This window comes from Rhinolophus ferrumequinum, chromosome 25 (genome assembly GCF_004115265.2).
Source record: "Rhinolophus ferrumequinum isolate MPI-CBG mRhiFer1 chromosome 25, mRhiFer1_v1.p, whole genome shotgun sequence".
Classification (NCBI taxonomy): Eukaryota; Metazoa; Chordata; class Mammalia; order Chiroptera; family Rhinolophidae; genus Rhinolophus; species Rhinolophus ferrumequinum.
In genome coordinates, this window is record NC_046308.1 from 28,515,767 (window position 1) to 28,524,545 (window position 8,779).

Genomic DNA, 8,779 nt, shown 5'->3' on the forward strand with positions numbered 1-8,779 from the left:
GCAGAGCTCAGCTCCCCCAGCTACAAAAGCTCCAGCTGGTCTACTCCTGATGTTTACCAAGCAACCAACTGTTTAGAGACAGTTTAATTGTAACTAGCCCTCATAGCTAAGTGGTCTTTTATTAGCTCAAATGGAGCCCCATGCATCAGGAGGGGCCACCTTCCCCCAAGCCCCTTCCAGTCCTTCCCTATTAAAGTGAAATACGGCTTTAATATAGTCACACCTGGTGGAAGTGCTCTCTTAGTCAGCAGCTCTGGATGCCCACCCTCCCCCATTTAGGGTTGCCTATTACAGGGTTGGGTTTTGCAACTCTTTGAATGATCAAATTAGTTTTAAAGCCAGTAAAAACATTGCATATGAGAAGCAAATCACCGTCACTTATGTACTTTGGAGCTGACTTCAGTCATCATTTAAGTTTTAAAAAGGGGGGTGGAGTGTGGGAAGAGAAGAAACAACAAATAGCCCATAAAAACAAGTTTTAGAATTTCTTTATTCAGTATGTGTTTGGGGAAATTGCAGAATAAATGACTTCAGCAAATCCATGTTTTAATATATCTCAGGCTCCTGAAGCATAGGAAAGGCTACAGTGGGCCAGAGCATGTTGGTTTCAATCTGTGGGAACTGCATGGGTTGGGGGTTAGGAGGACCATTAATAAGAAAAAAGGTCCAAACCTCAACTTTTATTCCTGAGGTAAAATAAGCTACTAGATGTAGAAAACAGACCTCATTCAGTGCACACATCTCAGCTAAAATGTTTCATCTGCTCTCAAAATAATTTCCCAACACTCGCACACTTGGACACATTGAGCTACCTATAAACACACAGAGATTTGCTGCCCTGGAAAACTAAACAATACATTCAAATCCAATATATTATTTTGTCTATTCTCAATCATGTTAGCAAAGGCTCAGAGCAGTTAATAGCTTTGGGAAAGTCACACAGCTCTCATCTCTTTGACTCCAAAGTCTGTGTGTGTTCTTCATTTGTATTCTAACTAGTAGTTGGAAGGTCAAACTATGTTCCTTTTTTTTTTTTTTTAGAATTTCTTGACAAACTCTTAATCTAGAGCTATCTTTGATCTTTGATATTTCCAGCCTCCTCCTGTTTTTCAAAGAAATCAACAGTACGGCCAACTCAATACTTAGTAGCCTTCCCCACCCTACATCTTGTATGATCAAATACTCTTTCACATATTTATCAAATATATACATATTCCTGAAGAAGTTGTATCCGCTGGCCCATATCATCAGTCCAGTGTAACTTACTGTTGCATAGTTAAAATGTCACCCATTCTCACCTTAAAATACAACAGGGTTTCATGAAGACCCAAGGTCTTCGGGGACCAGAAAGTATATTTGAGTGGTGCCTTGTTGAATTTGCTCTAGTTCGCTTTTCCTCCTTAAATAGTTTGGGAGTTCTTGCTATAGAAAGCAAACAAGGGAACAACAAAACAAATATCTGGTGAAATCAAGTACCTAATTCCAATGAGAGAAAGAGAGAGAGAGAGAAAAAGAGAGAGAGAGATAGAGATCATGTTGGAAGTCAAAGAAATTCTTTTGATTTACTATCAGAAACTTCCGGTCAAATTCTGTACTTCTCCCCCCCACCCCATAACTTTATTGAGATAGAATACATATATCATAAACCCACCTATTTAAAATGACAATTAAATAAAATTTAGTATATTCACAAATATAGAGGGTGCCAAAAAAGTATACACATTTTATTTTTGAAATTTAAAGAAAAAATTTATTGAAGATCTGAAAAACAATTCCTAAAAGATTGACTTTTCCAGAAAACTGTAGCTACACAATGCGTTGCGTCTATCATGTTAAAACGTGCATTAGACACAAATACAAAATCCATGAAACAAGCCACCACTCTTCAACAATCTGAGCAGAGATAAAATGCCTAAGGAACAACGTGGATGACTTGCAAAGGATGGGCTCTCTACTTTAAGCACCATTTAAAAAAAAAGCACAAAATGGATGTGTGTTCAGTTATATACACTGACTTGAACCTTTGGCACTAGGAATCAGAGCATTTTGTCATATAGCAGTAACACGTATTATAAAAGTGCGTAGTGTCAAAGGAATAGAACCACCAGCATTCAAAAGCAGCTTTGTCAACTAGGCGATGGAACATTCTACAGTACGTCTCTCCGATGTCCATCACTGAATACACTGGCAGCAACTTTGAAATGAAGGGGGGAAAAAAGAAAAGAAAAAAGGAGCTGTGACCCCTTTTATTTTCTCTGTTTAAAATCAAACAGAAAACAAACATCAATTCTGTTATACACAAACATTTTCAAAGTACAACATTTGTACAAGAGAAGGACTAAGAACAGAATGTTTACAGAGATCCAAACACAAGGGTAAGTAAGCGTCTCACACAACTTTCCGGTGGTACTCAGGAGGGGCCACTTCGTAGTCGCTGGCACTGAACAAAGTTGCAGAATTCTTCGCCAGGTATTTTAGGAAATCATGAAGATAATTCAGTAACAAAGCAAGGCTCTTCTCATCCAGAGGGGTATAGGCCAACATCGCTCCAATTCGCACGAATAATCTCAGCAGGTGCGGCGCCCCGTACACCTGGGACATGGGGGCGTCAGGGTGGTCTGCGAGGATCTCCGCGTACTGCGGTCTCTCAAATTTGTAGACCAGCTGAGTGCCCAGCATCACGTTGAAGTATTCCTTTATCCCCACCACCACTTCCTTCACTGCGTATTCCTTGTTATCTGTGTTTCCTCGAGATTTCTTGTAATTTGCATAATCCTCCAGAATGGAATCCACATTCTTCTTGGCAGGAAGATAAAAGAGCTGTTTCTGCCGAGTAATTAAGTCCCAGTCGTCAACAAGCCATGGTTTTAGTTCTTCAGGAATCTTCACCTTAACTTCAACTGTGTTCATGAATGTTTCCTCATTTTCAACAGTAGGATCTACTCGGGCTCTTTTCTTACGAGGTGGCTGAGGTGTCTCACTGGTACTGCCACCATCTCCATTTCCAGGTGTTTTCTGTTTGTTCTTCTTTGTTTTCACTTCAACATTTTTCTGTTGCAGACCAGACGTCTTCTTTCCTGGAGCAGCCCCTCTCATCTTCCCCTCTGCATACTGCTCCTGATTTGCCCTTTGAAGTTCTGGCTGTTTCTGCAGATTGGTGTCCACGTATTTGAGTACTCTGCTTTCTGGAACCCATTCATCCCAGTTTTTATTCCAACCACTGTAATGTATAAAGTATTTCACTTGTTTGTCCTTTATGTCAACCTTTACACACTTTGCTTCATAAAGAAGAGGCCCATGAAAGCACAGCACTTGCTCACCCTCCTGGAATTTAGGCTTCCGGTCCTGCTTATAGGGATTCGCCGCGGCCTCCTCCTTCTCCCACCACTCGCACTACCGCCCCCCACTCTCCAGCCCACCCAGCTCCGCCAAAGTATACACATTTTAAAAAGGAAAAATTGTATTAAAATTGTGATACTCAATATATACCAATAACAACAGATGAACACAAGTCACATTTGACTTCTGCAATTACAAGAGGTGCTCAAAGTGGTTACCATCAGCATAATTTTAATAGTTTTCTTTCCTTTCTTAAAATGTGTATACATTTTTTTGGCAAAACATCACCACAGTCAATTTTCAACGCTTAATTACCTTAAGATGAACCTCTTTACTCTTTAAATATTATTCCCTTATACTCATATGCCTTCCCCCTACCCCAGCCCTAAGCAACTCTGAATCTATTTTCTTTCTGTATATATTTTCCAGTTCTGGATTTTCATAAGAATGAGATCATATAGTATACAGTCTTTTGTAGCTGGCTTTTTTTCACTTAGCATAATGTATTCAAGTTTTATTTTCATTCCAACCATTCTAGTGGGTGTCAAGTAGTAACTCACTGTTGTTTCAATTTGCATTTTCCTGATAACTAATGATGTTGAGCATCTTTATATGTGCTTATTGAAGGTATATATTTGTCGCCACACAACAGCTTAACCGTTTGTTTCCTTCTACTTGCCCCCAAAGAAAGGAGAGTCTGTAAGACAGATCCTTTCAGGGACTTGGCTAATACCTTTGTGTTTGCACCTTATGCCTCCCTGTTTGGTCCCAGAAAGATGACTGGACAGTCAATGATGAGTAAGATTCCTCATGGAAGGAACAACTCAAGCCAGCCGCAGTCATGTGGGGACCAGCAGGAGAACCCACGGGGTTCACAGAGGTGGGCACAGCACCCCCCCCCCTTCCTCAGGCTAAGGAAAGCCTCAGCCTCTGTGGCTGCATTCCTTCCTACAACCTGCAAGGGAAGTGATTCAATGAGGTACTCTCCATCTATTCATATGCATATAGGTTTTGTCCCTTGGGAATGTTGAGACTTACTGTCCAGCTGCCTGCAGGCAAGGGTGATTGACTTATATCCGTTTCCTATTATGATGTATAGGATTCACAGATCTTGAGACTGACAAGCTTTATCTCCTTTACTTCCCCACTGAACTAATAAAAGCTGATGCAAGGCCCGACTGGTGCTTCCAGTGCTTCAGATTAGGGGTCCCTTGGTCTGCTTAAACTCTATTCACGACTGCTGTCTTTTCTTAACCCTGCGCCGCCCTCCTCGCTCCCCACAACTCTCCTAGGGCGGGACGCGACACATATTGGCCATTTGTATATCTTCCATTTGTATATTTACCTATTTTTAATGGGTTAACTGTCTCTATTATTGAATTATAAAAGATTTTTATATATTCTAGATACAAGTCTCAAATCAGACACATGATCTGCGAATATTTTCTCTCATTCTGTGGGTTGTCATTTCATTTTCTTTGTGAATCCCTTTGAAGCACAAGTTTTATTTTGATAAAGTTTAATTTATCTTTTCTTTTTCTTTTGTTGCCAATGCTTACGGTGTCATATTTAAGAATCCTTTGAAAATCCAATGTAATTAAGATTTATTCTTGTTTTCTCTAGGAGTTTTATAGTTTTTGCTCTTACATTTAGATATTTGATCCATTTTGAGTTAATTTTTGTATATAGTGTGAATGTCCAATTTAATTCTTTTGCATGTGACTATCTGGTTGTCCCAGGACCATGTTGGGAAGACTATTCATTGGGTATTGAATAGTTTTGTCATCTTTGTTGAAAATCAGTTGACCATAGATGACTGGTTTTGTTTCTGGACTTTCAATTTAATTCTATTGGAGATATATATATATATATATATATATATATATATATATATATATTTGTATATGTATATATGTACGTGTATATATATATGTATATCCATACATATATACGTATATATATATCCATATATATATACCATATATATCCATATATATATACGTATATATATATATATACACATATATATCTTCGTGCCAATAACATACTGTCTTGATTACTGTTGCTCTGTATGAATTTGAAATCACCAAGTGTAAATTCTCCTACTTTATTCTTCTTTTTGATATTGTTTTGGCTTTTCGGCATCCCTTGACATTCCATATAGATTTTAGAACCACTTTATCAACTTCTACAAAAAATAGTTAGCCGGCATTATGGTAGGAATTCTGTCAAATCTGCAGATCAGTTTGAGTAGTATTGCCTTCATAACAATGTTAAGTCTTCCAATCTATGAACATGGTATGTTTCCCCATTTATTAAGATCTTCTTTAATTTCTTTAAACAATGTATTATAGTTCTTAGAATATAAATTTTGCATTTCTTTTGTAAAATTTATTCCTAATATCATACTCTTTTTGATACTATTGTTAATGGATTTGATGTCTTAATTTATTTCATTGTATTGATTGTTCAAATCTATAGAAATGCAATTTTTTGTATTTTGGCCTTATATGCTGCAACTTTGTTGAACTCATTAATTCTAATAATTTCTAGTGGATCTTTTGGCATTTTCTATATGTAAGATCAGGCCACCGGTGAGTATAGTTTTACTTCTTATTTTCTATTTTGAGTGCCTTTTATTTCTTTTTCTTGCCTAATTTCTCTGGCTAGAACTCCCAGTATAATGTTGAATAGAAGTGGTGAGAACAGACATCCTTGTCTTGTTCTCTATCTTAGGAATAAATCATCCAGTCTTTCACCATTAAGTATGATATTAGCTGTGGGTTTTTGAGAGTTTTGGATTTTGTTCAAGAGTTTTGATCTTTTTCTGTATCTATTGAAATGATCATGTGATTTCTGTTTTTATTCTGTTGATAAGACATATTACATAAATAGATTTTTCAGATGATAAACCAACCTTGAGTAACTAAGATAAATCTCATTTGGTCTGATGAATAATTATTTTTATATACAGCTGGATTTGGTTTGTAAATATTTTGTTTAGGATGTTTGCCTCCATATTCATAACAGATAGCATTCCTTTTTTATTTTTGTGTTTTCTTGTGATTTCTTTGACTAGTTTTGGTATGAAGGTACTAGAATATGTTGAAAAGTTTTTCCTTCTCTTCCAGTTTTTTGAAGAATTTGTGAAGAATTGAATTTGATTCTTCTTCTAATATTAGATAGAATTCAGTGATAAAGTTATCTGGGCCACATATTTACTCTGTAGGTACTTTTTCTTTTCTTTTCTTTTCTTTTCTTTCTAATACTTCAATCTCTTCGCTTGTTATAGTTCTATTCTGATTGTTTCCTCATGAGTCAGTTTAGGTAGTTTGAGTCTTTTTAGGAATATGTCCATTTTATCTTACTTATTTAATATATTGATGTACAATTTTTCATAGTATTTTAAAAATAATTGTTTTTTTCCTAAAGTCAGTAGTTATGCCCCCTTCTATTTCTGATTGTAGTTATTTGAGTCTCTTCTCTTTTTTCCTTGGTTAAACTAGCTAAAGTTTTGCCAATTTTGTTGAGCTTTTGAAAAAACAGCTTTTGATTTATTTTTTCTCTATAGTTTTTGTATTCTTTTTCATTAATTTCTGCTCTAGTCTTTATTATTTCTTTCTCTCTCTTGCCTTATATTTAGTTTGCTGGTCTATGTCCAGTGTATTAATGTAGAAGGTCCAATTACTGGATTTAGATCTTCCTTCTTTCCTAACATAAGCTTTCACTCACAGCTGTAACTGTCCCTCTAAGCACTGCTTTAGTTGCAATTCATGTTTTTGTTCATTTTATCTTCATTTCCATTTATCACAAAGTTTTTTCTGATTTCTCTTTTGGTTTCTTCTTTAACCCATTTGTTATTTAGGAATGAATATATTACTCCTTTCCCACATGTTTGTGAGTTGCCCACATTATTTTTTTCTCTGTTATTGATTTCTAATTTTATTCCATTATTGTCAGAGATTTCTATTATTTCTTTATTTTAAATTTATTGAAGTTTGGTTTATGGTGCAGCATATGGTCAGTATATCCTGTAGAACGATCCACATTCACTGAACAAGGTACATTCTATTGTTATTGGGTAGTGTTATAGATGTCTGGTAGGTGCAGTTGGTTTATAGTGTTGTTCAACCCTTCTGTTTCTTTGCTAATCATGTCTAATTGCTCTATCCATTATTGAAAGTGCAGTATTAAAGTGTCTAGCTATTATTATTGAATTATTCAGTTTTCCCTCATTTCTATCAGTTTTTCCTATATTATGTTTATTTTGATGCTTTCTTATTAGTTGCATGTGTTTATAATTGTTATATCTTGTTGATGATGAGTTAACACCTTTCTTATTATAAAATATTCCTCCTATTTCTAGTAACACATCATTTTAAAGTCTGTTTATCTGATATTAGTAAGGCTATTCCAACTTTCTTGTCATTGCTGTTTGCATGACATATCTTGTTCTATCCTTTTACATTAAATCTATCTGTGTCTTTGAATCTAAAGTATGTCTTTAGGAGAAAACATATAGTTGAATTATGTTTTGTCATCCAGTCTAATAATATCTGTATTCTGAATGGACTGCTTAATTTATTTACATTTATTTTATTACAGTATATGGTTGTATTTAGGTCAGCCATTTTACCTTTTGTTTTCTATATGTTGCATGCCATTTTGGTTCTCTATTTCTATTTTGCTGCTTTACTTTGCATTTAGTGAATATTTTTAATGTAGCATTTTAATTCCATTAATGATTTTTAAAATATATTTTGGGGATTTTTTAGTGGCTGCTTTAGAGTTTGCCATATACATCTTAAATTATGAGAATAAGCTTTAAATTTATGCTCGCTTAATTCTAGTGATATGTTGGTACATTACTCCTACATTTTTCTGTTTCCTTTTCCTCCTTTTTGTTATATTATTGTTATATATATATATAATGTTACATCTATTACAAACCCAACAAAACATTGTTATAATTATATTATTTACCATCTGTTATAATCACCTTAGTCCATTACAAATTTACTCCCATCTACTTCTTTTATACTATTAATGGCAAATATATTACATCTCTATTTCCATATGTTGTAGGCCTAAGAATACATTATGCACATATTATTTGTACAATTGCTTTTCTGATCTGTTAAGAGAATAAAGGAGAAATATATGCACTCTAGTAGTCTTTTATAAGTACATAACTACTTTTACCTCTTTGTTTACCTTTACTCTTTGTTTATTCCTGTTATTTGAATTATGATTGGTGATCACTTGCTTTTGGCATGAAAATATTAATCTTTAGTACTTCTCGTAAGGTGAATCTAATAGCAACAAGTTTTCTCAGTTTTATTTATCTGGAAAGTGTTAATTTATCCTTTTTTAAACAGTAATTGTGCTGTATAAAGTGTTCTTGGTTGACAGATTTTTCTTTGAATACTTTGTGCATTTT

General features: G+C 35.0%; 1 pseudogene; it reads right to left on the reverse strand.

Moving 5' to 3' along the window:
• Positions 1-1,729: 1,729 nt before the first annotated feature.
• On the reverse strand, positions 1,730-3,334 carry LOC117017230 (mortality factor 4-like protein 1; annotated as a pseudogene).
• Positions 3,335-8,779: the final 5,445 nt, after the last annotated feature.